Raw genomic sequence first — 15,000 nt, forward strand, 5'->3', positions numbered from 1 at the left:
TGCTTGTTGATCTCTCTTATAAATATTCAAAATGGCTACCCCCTCTTTGCCCTCTCGTGGGGGTATCTCCGGGTAGGTAAGCCTGTTGAGTACCCTGATGAGAGTCAGGGCTTGCCATAAGACATGTTCTGACTTTCTCTGCTCCCCCTCTGAAGTGGGACTGGCAGCGAAGTCTCCTTCTTCCACCCCAGAGAGCTCCTCTCAGGGTGGGTCGTGAACATCCCTCGAGGGACTGGTGGTTCTTGCAGGTCTGGAGGTCCTCGAAGAGAACTTTGACAGAGTTTAGAGTCTTTTGATTCCTTATGGGGAAGGAGATAGGTCTCTAGCATCGAAGGCCGGTTGTTGCCGTCTTTCCTGACTTCCGCCAGAGGTGGAGAGTTCTCTGTACGAGGAGAACCTTCCTATGAAGGTAAGATGGAAAAAATAGAGGCTTAACAGGAGTCAGTTTCAATATAGGACATGTTACCATGTCCGAGACTCCTCTTTTCCTCTTCCGGAGAGAAGTAGCCAAGGCTCTTTGAAGGATCTCTGCTGGTGCTGTCGGATGTTGCAAGGTCTCAGAAGAGTGAGATGAAAACGCAGGCCTGAAGGCTTCCACAACTGCTCGGATCATGGCACTGAACCAAGGCTGCTTGCTGACAGTGGCACTGTCAGAAAGCTCTCCTGAAGAAAGGGAGCGAAGGTTACCTGTGAGGAGTCACGACCAATGGTAGATGCGGTGGGTCCACCTTTGAAGATGGTATCTTCGGTATCTTAAACCCTTCTGTGGAACCCTTTCCCTCTTTCCCCGGTGGTCGCACTGTTATGAGTTTGCGGGGAGGGGAATGGGGTGACGGTGACCTATCAAAACACCTACCTTTCTGTTCCTTTTGACTGCAAGACTTCCTTGAAGTCTGAGAAACCTGTTCAACTGTCTTGAGCACGTGCGTCGTAGAATGCTGGCCCGTTGGCGAGTTGGAGAGCGACTACGTGCAGGAGAGCACTGGGACGTAACTAAGCGCTGGTGCGTTGGAGAATGCCAGAGCCGAGGAGTACCAATGCACTGGAGAGAGCTGGCGAGCGCAGGTACGCAGGCGAGCGCTGGCGAGCGCAGGTACGCAGGCGAGCGCTGGCGAGCGCAGGTAGGCAGGCGAGCGCAGGTAGGCAGGCGAGCGCAGGTAGGCAGGCGAGCGCAGGTAGGCAGGCGAGCGCAGGTAGGCAGGCGAGCGCAGGTAGGCAGGCGAGCGCAGGTAGGCAGGCGAGCGCAGGTAGGCAGGCGAGCGCAGGTAGGCAGGCGAGCGCAGGTACGCAGGCGAGCTGGAGCGCGCTGGCACATAAGACAGCGCTAGTGCACAGGAGAGCACCTGCGAGCTGGAAAATGGTGACTCACAGGAGAGTGCCAACATGTAGGAGAGCGCAGATGCGCAGGAGAGCACTGTCGAGCTGGGGAGTGCTTGTGAGCTGACAAACGCTGGTATTTGAAAAGGCGCGAACGAGCTGGAGAGAGCTGGCGATCAGGCGATTGCTAGGGCATTGGAGAGGGCTGATGCCCTCGAGAGCGCTGATGCGCTAAAGAACACTGACGTGCTGGTGGCCGCTGATGAGTTGTTGGTGAGCGCTGGTGCACTGATGAGTGCTGGTGCATTGGTGGTCTAAAACGCTGCATAGGGCGGCACGTTTGCGAGGAGGAGTGACGTTTGGACACATCGCGAGCAGACAAGCGTGGAACAGGAGTCAGGAATGGAAAAGGCAGGTCAGACGGTCGGCGAGAAGCAGAAGGGTGGAGGGTGGACCCGGAAGCTACAAGGATGACCACATCTGTATAAAGGGAGAAAGACACAAGGCCTTATCCGGGGAGAGAGGTGGGGCCACTTCGCTAGGGAAAGCAACACCATCTCTCAAGGACCGGGGTTGACCATCAATTAAGGGCCTACGCTACTATTCGACGGTCTCTCGGAAAAGGCCAAACGAGCAGGAGCTACAGAGGAAGATCGGAAAGCGGAAGCAGCAGCCTTGGGTTTTTCCCCTTCGAAGGAGAAATATCCCGCTTTGACTTCCTTCTTCCACCAGAACCCAAAACTTTCCCACAAGGAGGCAGACCACTCCCCAACACTCAATACATTTATTTTTGCTATCTCACTGTTAACCTCTGCCGGCGCGACAAAGGATGTCACGATCAGTGTCCACAACTGACACGAAGGTACCGCAGGGCTGGCCTTCCAGTCACAAGTCACAAGTTCACCTCGAGCTGCATTCGCTTGAAACAGCAACTTTGTAGGCATTCCCCCACTGGTGGACAAGCAGGGAAGTCACCTATCCTAGTGCTTGCAGCTTCTGTTGCCACTTCTCTGCTGTTTTCCGCTGTTGGACCTGGTGCCTTTCCAGTCCTTGGCAGGAAAGGGCTTTTTAGACACCACCTTTTCTTTTGCTGCCGTCTTACTTGTAGAAGGCTTTGGTTGGCTGGTCTTTAGTGAGGCTGGCGGCCTGTAGGGCTACGATGTCAAGGACCTGTGAAGGAGGGAGTCCTGGTTGGACTTCCTTCACCTCTCCGCAGCCCACTCGATGTCCTTTGGCTCGAAGAGTTCAGGGAGTTCAGGAGCCTAGTGATCTCGGACTTAAGGACCTCTCTCAGCCACCGCATACTTTTGTTTCAAGATGGTATTGGCCCACAGGTTCATCACCTGGTGGGTCAGAAACTCTACAGTTCAAGTACCGAAGAGGATGCGACGACCTCCTTGGCAGAGAGAGAACTAGGAATCTCTACAGGATCCAAAAAGCAAAAAGAGTCCTGTCCATGGGCTTTTTTTGTCAGTGATGGAAGGGGAGAGATCGCAACTAACTCCTCCCTATGAGCCTCTCAAATCGGCGGGTGAGGCATCCGTGGTTAGAGGCAAGATGGTTCTACAGGGGTGACCTCTAGCCTTGGCGCTCTGACAGGACTTGGCTTGACCATGGATGATGACAGTTCGTCACGTACTCCTCTCTTCCTCTTTAGGGGAGAAGCCGTCGTGGTCCGTTGTTCTGGGTCAGACGAAACAGAGGAAGTCCCCCTAGAAACCAAGGGGGCTTCCACAGGTTGTAAAGGGAACATAGATATGAAGGCCCGAGTCACGACCCTGACCAGGGCGCTGGACCACAGCTGCTTAATCATGGGTGCGCTATCCGACAATTCCCCCCATGGGATAAGAGGCCCAAGGGTCCTTCCGAGGAGTCTTCATTCCCGATGATGAGGATTTAGGCAATGATGATGACGTTTCCTTCCTAGGCCCTTGAAATTTCTGGATCTTAAACCCCTGAAACTTGCCCTCTTCTTCCTTCCCCGGCGGTCGTGGTTATGCGTTTGCTGGGAGGGGAATGGGGCGACGGTGAACTGCCAGTGACCACCTTACCCTTCTTTGTTACAACAACCACTGCCTTCGGTGGTTGCAGCTGGCAATCCTCGCTTGGATGAGGATGGACACTCAGCTTCGCGGTTGTATGCGGAGTGAGTGACAGCCGCAAACTCGTTGGTGAACGTCAAGGAATCACCTGTTGTGAACGTGTTTGGCAATCTCTGACTTGAAGCCTGACGCTGGTGAACTGATGACGATTGTCGAGCAGGAGAGAGTTCAAGCGTTGACGAGCGCTACTGTGAAATCATGGGGTCAATCCCTACTGCAAAATCACAGGGTCAATTACTACCGCTGAACGAGAGGATGGGCGGAGGGCCGACGATTCACGAGGAGGTGATTCACAAATCGCTAGAGGAGCAGGTGGACAGTGGGCCGACAATTCATGCTGAGGCAATTCCCGTACCGTTGGACGTTTACGCTCTGACGGAGATCAATGCGTTTGTCGCCGAGGCGAACGGGGTTTGCATTCGGTGGAAGAAACACTCCAGTCAACAGAAGAAAATTGGCTTGCACGGTGAGTCAGCGATTGAGGAGAAGGCGACAATTTACAAGACGCTTGCGAACACTAAGCAGGGTTCATGCTTGGGATATCAAGTAAAAGATCAATGTAGAGGTAGGTTCCAACGCTGACGAACAGACAATTTTCGATATAATGACTGAGCAGGCAATGCACGAGCTACAAGCAGTTCACGTGTAGCCTGCGATTTAAGAGTTGCCGAACGAGTGGGGGGTTCACGATCAGTCAAGTGCGAAGACTGTTCATGATGGACAGGCAATTTACAAGGCGTCGGATGAGTGGGCAATTCACAAGCTGCAGATCAATGGCGCACCTGACAAGCAGGTGAACGTCGAGCAGGTGCCTGACGAGAAGAACGCTACCGTTGAACTACTGCTGGAAGCTCTGCCTGAGAAACAAGACCCTTGTGAGGAGACACATTCTCTGGAGGAGAACGCGATTGATCCCTTGCAGGAGTCGAATGAACCGAAATTCGTTGAGAGAAACCGAGGCCGAAGAAGAAAGCGTCGGGAACCAGAAGAGGCAGGCTGTGCAGGTTCCTCCAAAGAGGAAGACTGCGGAGGCAAAGATGTGAAGAGGAGTCTCTTAGCCGACGGAGCAGGAGCACCCAGAAGGCAAAGAGGAGGACAAACATGGCGAGGACTTCTGCCACCAACACGACATCGAACAGCAACCTGCTGGATCAGCAAGCTGACCGTCAGCAGGCCTCAGAAGAGGAGTCTCTACGAGTGCCCCTTCACTAGAAAGGGAACATTTGCAGGAGAGACATGCCTCGGACTTTGCTACCCGCACCCCTCCAGAAAGATGTTCGTCAAGGGTAGGCGTGCAGACCTCAGCAGCAGCGGCAGATGAAGCAGAAGACGCAGCCACAGGATCTGCTGGCAGCGCAACAAACGAGACCTCAAACTTACTACGTCGACTAAGGTCAAGGGGTCGACGTCTGATGCTGACGATCCCCCGCAGGGAAGACTGCTCAGCAGGAAGATCTCTGGAAGGACTCAGAAGAGGTGTCTGTATGGGTGGTCTCTCGCAAACGAGAAAGATCACCTGCAGGAGACAACAGGGATGATGAAGGAAGTTCTGCCTCAGAAGGGAGAAACAGCCCAACACCTGGGGAGGAAAACTCTCCCTCGGAAGAGAAAGTAGTCCAACCCCTGGAGGAAGACCTCCAGGCAGCGCTCTTTGCTTCCCATCAACAAGACGATGTTCAAGTTAAAGATCTGCATCGAGCGCTACCTGAGAAAATGTAGCCAGAGCTAGTTTCTCGAGATTAGCATGTTATTCAGGAGCTGCCACAGACCCAGGAACAGTAAAGTGATGGAGCAGTAACAGCAGATTTCCCAGGAACGAAAAGCACTGCTCTTCTATGTAGGCCATCTTAGGCGAACGAAGAAGAACGGCATCGCTAACCGAGGAAAAATAAAACATTATGTAACAAAAAACTCCCTTGGGAGCAGCACCTAGTCCGAGGACGGGAAAAGTGCCCACTAAGAAAACAGATACACCTAAGGACTGCGCACTCCCTTCCGGCCGACATCGACGGGAGGAGAGCGGCAGCGTAAATAACTGTAACCAAACAAGAATTACAATTAATTCAGCTGAGAAAATTGATTACTAGGGAGAACCACACAACCCTCCAGTGGGAAGGGGGTTTCTGGCGGAGATGAAGCTGAAAAGTTAAATTACAACAGTTAAAATTTTACTTAATGAAGAAAACCATTCGGAAGCACAACCTAACCCACGAACGGGAAAAAGTGTTACCCCAGCGGAGTATTCTGCCGGCCGCCCAAAAGTTGGAGGCAATGACCTTCAGAAAGAGCAAGACCAAAGTCAAGCTCCGAAAGGGCCGCACTCACTTTCCCCAGCAGATTCCTTCTAAGAACACACAGAGTATCCAAATGACAATACCCTGCGGTGACGGCTGGGTTACATGGAAGACCATCAGCCAACGGGATGACCAAAGTCCAAGGGAGAAAGGTCAGAAGGGAAGTTTCTCCATCCTTGAGAACCCGCCGTACTACACTGTCTCACACACACCACGTACACTGAAAAGAAAACTTAGAACATATATATAAAGACATTAAGAATGTTTTCATACTGTATATATATATATATAAGAAAAAAAAAAGTTGAAAATACCCAGATTACTGGCAGTCCAAAATATACAAGGAGGAAGAGCGGTAACAACGGGTCTCCATCCGAGACAAAAGCAAAAAAAGCAAAATGAAGCACAATCACAGGTGTGTGTGCGAGAGGGGTAGCTGCCTACCCCCTACCCCTCCTAGTAGCGGAATGGGTAGTTAACACTCACTAAATTCTTATGGCTCGTCCTTTCAGCTTTACCGAAAGTAATACCCCTATAAATAGCATTGGTTTGTATTCCAGTTACGGAACAATGACAAATTATCTTATGACAATTTGCTTTTGTGTCTACCATGGTTCTCCTGGTGCATCTAAATTTCTTTATAAAGTTGATTTTCTGCTGTATCCAAGGCTATCTTAGCCCAGATTACTGCAACCATGGTTGTCTTTTAAGCTGGGTTCTCCTGCTGCATCTAAAATTCTCTAACCCTAGTTTCACTTTATTTATATTTATATTTCTCATAAGCCTGATTCTGTTGTTGAAGCAAATGGTGGAGTGAAAGCAGATGTACATCAGAGAGTGAATGAAGGATGCAAAGTGTTGGGGGCAGTTAAGGGAGTAGTAAAAATTAGAGGGTTGGGCATGAATGTAAAGAGAGTTCTGTATGAGAAAGTGACTGTACCAACTTTGATGTATGGATCGGAGTTGTGGGGGAATGAAAGTGATGGAAAGACAGAAAATGAATGTGTTTGAGATGAAATGTCTAAGGATTATGGCTGGTGTATCTCGAGTAGATAGGGTTAGGAACGAAGTAGTGAGGGTGAGAATGGGTGTAAGAAATGAGTTAGCAACTAGAGTGGATATGAATATGTTGAGGTGGTTTGGCCATGTTGAGAGAATGGAAAAAGGCTGTGTGCTAAAGAAGGTGATGAATGCAAGAGTTGATGGGAGAAGTACATGAGGAAGGCCAAGGTTTTGGTGGATGGATGGAGTGAAGGAAGCTCTGGGTGATAGGAGGATAGATGTGAGAGAGACAAGAGAGCATGCTAGAAATAGGAATGAATGGCGAGCGATTGTGACGCAGTTCCGGTAGGCTCTGCTGCTTCCTCCAGTGCCTTGGAAGACCGCGGAGGTAGCAGCAGTAGGGGATTCAGCATTATGAAGATTCATCTGTGGTGGATAATGGGGGAGGCTGGGCTGTGGCACCTCTAGCAGTACCAGCCGAACTCGGTTGAGTCCCATGTCAGGCTGGGAGGAACGTAGAGAGGAGAGGTCCCCTTTTGTTTCATTTGTTTGATGTCGGCTACCCCCAAAATTGGGGGAAGTGCCTTGGTATATGTATGTATAAGCCTGATTCTCCCATTTCATCCTATTGTTTCCAAAGATTAGTTTTCTGACTACATCTGAATTTGTCTCAAAGCCTAGTTCTTCTACTTTAATCTATTTTTTTTTTCCTAATCCTATTTCTTTAAGCTTGTTTCCTTTAGAGCATCAAATTCTTTCAATTGATGCTTGGTTTTGATGCCACCTAAATTTCTCTCTATCTCAGTTTGCATAGTACATTAAATTTTTCTCTAAAAGTCTGTGTCTAGTACATCATCTCTGGCCCCAAACCCAACATGACTGAGATGGGAAGAAGACTTCATCTCAATTAAATTTACTCCATCAAAATCCTTATACATTATCTGGGGAGTGGAATTAAAGAACAAATGGACGAAAATCTGAATTTTAGTTGAGAATGACAAACCAGATTTTGTACATAAACTCCAGATCAAAGGAGAAAAAGACCTTCCTCCAATTGAGAATGGCCCATGACATACAAAATATCAAGGTACATTACAGTACACCCATTTGCAATGGCAAGGCTATGGCTCATGAGCATTCTTAGGGTAAGATTCCTATCTGAAGTCCATTTCTAGGGCTCATGCATAGGCCACTTGAGAAACCAGAGGACTAAACCAACATCCCACATAAGGCTAAAGTTTCTGGATAGAGAATATGTTTGAAGCTCCAGCCAAGATTGGGCCATTTCTCCAAAGTGGAAAGATCCGAGGTCATCAGTAGCAAGATGTGGATAAAGCTGAATGACAGCCTTCCACACTGGAGACTAAGAGGAGCTTCCTTAGATGAAGGAAGATGAGGAGAGCCGTCATCCAATGCAAAGAGTATGAAGTACAATATCAATACTACGATGCCACTAACAGGAGACGGGTACAGTAGTTCACCTGGTATATTTAAGATATAGTTGTTCACCTGGTATATCTAAGAAGAACATCAGAAAATCTGGACACCACCTGGTATGACATACTTGGGGAGCCACCAGGATTTTCATGAGGACCAATCTCATAAAAAACTCAAGTAATCGGTAAAGGTAAAAGGGCGTTAAGGGTAAGCATAACGAAAATACCCAGGATTGTTGGGAGGTGTCCCGAATTCTGCCGACATTCCGAGCAACCTACTGAAAAATATTCTGGAGTTGGAACACAGTATACAGTGTGTTGCAGATCAAACTGGAGGTGACTGGATCCTTTGATGGAGATTCCCAAAGAACAAGAAGCCATTTTACAATATGTTTACTAGGGCTCGGGGATGAGCACGCTCTCGGTATGTACAGTACCCACTCACCTCGCGAATGAGGAGAGAACGTACTAGAAGCTCTTCCCAGAGAAATTTTCTCGGTACCCCCATGGTCTCTCATACTGGGAAAGAAACTGTAGAATCACAAAAAATGTAACTCTTATCAGTCAGTATTCCTAGACATATTTGATGTAGTCCTTCACTTGTTATGGTCCTAAAAGTTGCAGTGAAGACTCTAAGAAGGGGCAGAGGATAAGGAAGAAGTTGACATTCCTATTCTACGGACTTTTGCAGGCCAATAACGACACTCACGGGAAGAGACAACAGGGACTCGTGAAGAGAGCACAAGGTGATATGCCCCTAACACCTTTTCTGGGTAAAGACGACCCTGGAAAAAAAAAGAAATGTAGCATCTCTCCTCTCCAAACACTGTGTCAGCAGAAAACTCTCCTCCATACAAACTTCCTCAAGTTAACGTCATTGTAAGGACACGCTCACAAGGGAAATTACTGTACAGCAATAGACATATAACCTGACAGGAACAAGTTTGTTGGATAATGGCAAGTAGCGCATAAAACTATTTCGCATTTACAGTTATTAGGAAACACCACATTTCCTTAGCTTCTTCCATTAATATCCTTCAAGGTCTACATCTACCATATTCATTCAACCTTAAATAAAAAGAAAGATTAAAACAGCCATGCTATGGTGCACAAGAGCAGTGCCTATGTAATGAACTGCATCCTAAGGCAAAAGCAGGGGTTTCTGTACCTTGTCAGTGGCCGAGACTACTCTCCGCCTGCCAGAAACTATAACTACAATACCTCGTAGAAGTTTAAACTGCCATTAAAGCTTCACTGAAGTTATACTGTACTCCTATATAGAACGATGGTTTGTTTTAGTGTAGGAACACCTGCTAACAACAAACAATACTTCACCATTCCAAAGAGGCAGTCTTCTTACCTAATTGTGACTGGTGTTCATTTCCTTTATTTTCACCACGCACAGGAGACAAACAAGGCGTACAATTTTCAGAACTGGAAGTGGAATAGTAACAGCTGCTAACCTCTGTCGAATCACTTTCATCCACAGGATCAGTGTTGTTAGCATTAGATATGCCACTGCAAAGAAATTAAATTTTTTCACTGCTCCACCTTTTAAGGTAATTTAAAAAAAAAAAAAAAAAAAAAAGGCCATTTTCAAATGAGAGAATACTATTCCTCAGCTGACCTAAGTCACATTAATAACAGTAGTCAAAATCTTCTACCTTTACAGTAGTAGCATCAACAACTTACACTGTGGTCATCGCTTGAAGTGGATTGGTAATCAATGGGTTAAGTTATTGAATATAACAAATTTGGGGATTTGTATTTTTCCTAACTATACAACCCTGAGTCCTTTAAATACTATGGATTAACAGCAAAGCTGAAAAATACAGAAGTTAAAATCTTTATGACGAGGTGTAAAGAGGTGGCCGGTAGTTCCCTGTCGGCCTGCTTGCTCACTGAGCACACTATTTGATTGCAACTGGGAATTTCTAAAGGGTGAGTGATGACAGGTAAGTAAGAGTAAAGGATTGAGGTTTATATTGTTAGTTAAAATACAAATTATCTCCAAATTCGTCATTTGTTCTTACACAAATGCAAACCTCTCTCCATTACATAGGCAACTCATCCTTAGGTGGGAAGAAGCCCCTATTCCAACTGGCCGGGTACTTATTCTGGACTACAAATAATTCAAGACACTTGCAAGTCGTGCAAAATGATATTTTCATTATAAAATAAATTTTTGAACATACTTACCCGGTGGATATATATATAGCTTAAGTCCCTGACGTCACGGCAGAAATTCAAAACTCGCGGTAATCGCAGATCGAGTAGCCAGGTGTACCACCAGTGAGCCCTCATGCGACGGTACTTAGAACCATTCCATGTTACCTCAGATTTTCCATGCCCATAGGTCTCTAGAGGGGAGGAGGGAGGGAGTTAAATTATATATATCCACCGGGTAAGTATGTTCAAAAATTTATTTTATAATGAAAATATAATTTTTAAACATCTGACTTACCCGGTGGATATATATATATAGCTGATTGATACCCTTGGTGGAGGGTCAGAGACAGCCAACATTGTTGGAATATTACTTAAAAGTTAAATAACAGGCTTAAGGGATCATACCTGATAAGGAAGCTGACTTTTATGATACTACTCATTAGTCTGCTTTCCTTATGAGACCCAGCAATCCGCTCAGGGGGCTGAAAAGATCTCTAGGAGCTGTCAAAACAGTATAAATACCTCACTATGACAGGACCTCAACCAATACCCTTGTTCCGGGCTCTCTCAAGGAACAAAATTGACCATCTGCTAAAATCAATGATTGTGGAAGACTATCGACCAATCTCCAAGCAACCATAAAAATACAAAAGTTCCAAGAGAAGAAAAGGGTATTAGGATTATGGGAACGTAGTGGTGGATCCTTCCCCCACTACTGCACTCGCTGCTACGAATGGTCCCCGAGTGAAGCAGTCCTCAAAAAGAGTCTGGACACGTTTCAAATAATGTGAAGCGAACACAGATTTATTCCTATAAAAGGTTGTGCCCTTAATGCTTTGCAACGATTTATTCTGCTTGAAGGCCACCCAAGTTGATACAGTTTAACTTCAAGCGTCTTGGTCTTTATAAAAACTTGCAGTCTGCCTTACTACCAAGTGCATGAGCCTCTTAATTAAGAGCCTGATGAAGAATGAAAGTGCATTCTTCGACATCTCTAACGAGGACTTCTAGACCGAGCACAAAAGAGCTTCCGACTAGCCTCGCAACTCTTTCGTTCGGTTCAGATATAACTTCAGGGCTCCTACTGAGCACAGTACTCTCTCTAACTCCTCGCCAGCCACATCCGAAAGGTTCGGAATCTCAATAGCCTTGGGTCAAGGTTGAGAAGGGTATTCGTTCTTGGCGAGAAAGCCTAACTGCAATGAGCAGATAGCTTTGTGATCTCGAAAATAACACAATCATTTAAGCTAAAAGCATGAATCCCAGTGACTGTGAGCTGTCGCCAGACTGACCAAAAATAGAGTCTTCATCGTGAGGTCCTTAAATGAAGCTGAATGCAAGGGCTCAAACTTGTCACTCATAAAGAACTTCAGGACAATATTCAGATTCCAAACTGGTGAATCCTGGAGCTGTTGCTTTGATGTTTAAAATGATTTGAAAAGTTTCTGTAGGTCTTAACATTAGAAAGGTCCAAGTCTTTGTGCCATGAATACAGATGCTAACATACTCTAGTATCCTATGATGGTAGAGGATAACAAAATTGCATTTCCTTCAAAGATGTAACAGGAAGACAGCAATCTGAGTTATAGAAGTACTGGGCGAGGAAAGAGAGTTGACTCTACACCCCTCTCTAACACATCTCGTACTTAGATTGTTAAACCTTGATGGAGAAAGTACTTTTTGCTCCTGCAATAGCTCTGGTTGCTTCCTTTGAAAAAACCTCAAGTTCTTGTGAGTTTTTCGATAATCTAAAGACAGTTCGATGAAGAGCTTGGAGATTTTTATGGTACCTTCCAAGTGGGGTTGTACGAGTAAATCCCCTCTTAATGAAAGACTTCTTTGAGTGTCTACCATCCATTCCAGTACCTCTGTGAACCACTCTCTGAGGGCCAAAAGAGGGCCACTAGAGTCAATCCGTTCCTTTCGTGTGACACAAACTTTGCATCACTTAGTAATGAATTGAACGGTGGAAATGCGTACCAGTCCATGTCACGAGCTGTTTGACGCTCAGGGTCGCGTTCTGCTTGATGGTTAACGTCGCATCCCGTTAGACGCTCCACGTTACGCCTTGCTGGATGCTCAACTTCACATCCTGCCGGACGTCATGTTCCGCTGGAAGCTCGACGTCACGTAAGGTGGACATTCGACGATACGTCTGTCTATTTGACTCCTTGGGTTAAAATGACTAAAATACGACATTTAACTAGGGAGTTGTAAAGATGTTCGTCATCAAGAACATCTAGACTAGTAGCCTCACTACGCTTGGCGTCCAGGTGTGAAGTTACCTGACACTCAGGGTCCAGGCCTGCTACTCTCTTGTTGTTCGCAGGCTGATAAACTAGCATGAGCGAAGAGAGTTTCTGTTGAATATCTAGCAGCATAATAAAATTAGGGTCAACCTGTTGTGGTACAGGAGACGTCACGTCTACCACAAGCTCTCTTTCTACACCGCTTAAAAAACACGCAGAGCGTCCAGAAGACGATAACCAGTTTGACGGTGGAGAAGGAGCATGAACCGAGGTCATGCTAGGCTCAGACAACTGTCCTGCAACTGGGTGAGTTGGACGTTTATTTGACAGTAGCCGACATCCTTAAAGGATGTTTGGTAGCAGAGCTTTCTTCGGTAGAATGAAAAAACGCTCCGGACTGCTCCAAAGACTACAACCAGAAGCTTGCGGTGTCATGATAGGACGCTGATGACCGTGTCCACCTTCCTCTTCAGAGGTCTGGAAGTTGACGAGGCTGGCGCTGCATCATCCGAAGATGACGAAAAAAAAAAACTTTTACCTCACCTTTCCTATGATGAAGGTAAATGTCCTGGGAAGCATCAATAGGTATGCTCGAGGAGGCATCTGCTCGGGAGCTAAAGCCTCTCATTCCCTTTGTCGTTCAACATTCCTTCTCCCAGGGGATAGGGAGCTTGGAAGAAGTTTATGGTCGACATTCCTTGGAAGAGGTCTACGGTTAGAAGAACGACAGGTCCTAACAGACGCACCCACTCTTTGAGGGGTGGTGCTTAGACTGAAACAAAGAGCCCGAAACTGGACAATTTCCTCCTATACACGAACCTTCAGGTATTGCTTGAAGTTCGGATGGATGAGGATGTGGAAGTAAGCATACTGGAGGTCTAAAGAGACCATCCAGTGGACCTTTCCTACTGCTGTAAGTACTGATTTCGATGTCTCCATGGAGAAATATGCCTTCTGAATGAAGGCGTTGAGAGCAGTTACATCCAAGACCGGACAATAGCCTCCCTCTCCAAAAAAAAAAAAAAAAAAAAAAAAAAAAAAAAAAAAAAAAAAAAAAAAAAAAAAAAAAAAAAAAAAAGGAGACATTTTATGTTGCATAGCCTTTCTCGTTGGCTCCTCTCTGTATTTGGCAGAAAGGTTCATCGGAGTAACTAATAAAGGAGGTTTCACTAGGAAAAAGATTTTGCATCCATCCTTTAGCAATAGCACGGACCAAAGGTCTGCTCCTCTCCTCTCCTCTCCCAGGCTTGTTAGAAGTAGTTAAGTCTGGCTCCTACCGTTGTCTATGCGGTTTAGAGAAAAAGTATGCAGAAACTTTCTTGCTGATTTAGACACTAAAACCTGTGTCTTTGATCAACTCTTGAGGGAGAAGAGAGGAAGGAAAAAAGGGGTGGTGCAAAGTTATCCTGCCTCCTTGCCTGCATTCCTTAAAAGACTCAGCGATCCACCCAGGGAGCTGTAAAAGTCTCTGTGGGGCTGTGACAAAGTATTCGACCTTGACGTGGCAAGACTTCCACCCTTCCTATACTGGCATACCTGATAAGGAAGCTGGCTTCATAGGTTTTTATGCCTCATTAGCCTGCATTCCTTGAGAGACTCGGTGGAATACTTGGATTGCATCCAGTCTCCCATCATCCTTAAGCTCTATTAGATGATTGAGACAGCACCAGCACCATCTTAGTAAACAGAGACTCGTTCGACGCCTTCCTTAGCGAAAACTCTGAAGGAGGGACGAGGAGCAGCAGGCACAAAATAAATCGGAAACTCTTCAGAAAAACTCTCATGAGTTTCTTAAAGTTAACTGAAGGAAGAAGGATCTTAGAAACTTATCATAAGAGAATTCCTCTAAAAGATAAATAAGGGAAGAGATCGTCAATCCCTTCCTCCAACAAGTCTCTAACCGAGGTAGAGATGTCTTGTTTCCTAGGAGTCGACTCCTTAAGGTCCTGAATTCTGGCGTCAATGCTTTTAGGGGTTTAATTCTCACCCTCCAGCAGACACCAAGAGTTAGTTCAAGCGGGCCTTGAACTGAGAAAATAATATTTTTCCACTTAATATTCATTTCTGTATCTTTTAATATAGCGCCTGGCGTAAAAATGTTCCAACGTAGGTGCTCACGGTCATTACGATCGGAACTAAGATGTTTGCGATGTCGACGTTTGGCCCAACTGGTGCTACCACGACTTCCGAGTCTTGAAGTACGACGACACGTCTAACTGCTTGACGCTCAGTGTCACGTCTAACTGCTTGATGCTCCGCGTCATGCTTGACACTCGACGTCAAGTCCAACTGCTGGAAGCTTGACGCCATGAAACTGCAAGACACTCGGCGTCACGTCTAACTGCCCAACATTCAACGTCAAGTCCAACTGTTGGAAGCCAGACGCCATGCAACTGCTTGACGTTCTGCGTCACGTGACTCTCGGAACAAT

At 46.4% G+C, this 15,000-nt stretch overlaps 2 protein-coding genes across 5 annotated transcripts in view; both read right to left on the reverse strand.

Annotated features, from left to right (window-relative positions):
* Window positions 1-9,681, reverse strand: part of LOC137633261 (uncharacterized) — an 85,885-nt gene extending 76,204 nt beyond the window's left edge. The window contains exon 1 of the mRNA XM_068365467.1: window positions 9,512-9,681. The gene's annotated coding sequence lies outside the window, so the exon portion shown is untranslated. The remainder of the gene's footprint in view (window positions 1-9,511) is intronic.
* LOC137632979 (ras-specific guanine nucleotide-releasing factor RalGPS1-like) overlaps window positions 1-15,000 on the reverse strand; it is a 331,074-nt gene that overhangs the window by 191,101 nt on the left and 124,973 nt on the right. The gene's annotated exons all lie outside the window — the stretch shown is intronic.

Source organism: Palaemon carinicauda, chromosome 42 (assembly GCF_036898095.1).
Source record: "Palaemon carinicauda isolate YSFRI2023 chromosome 42, ASM3689809v2, whole genome shotgun sequence".
NCBI classification, from domain to species: domain Eukaryota; kingdom Metazoa; phylum Arthropoda; class Malacostraca; order Decapoda; family Palaemonidae; genus Palaemon; species Palaemon carinicauda.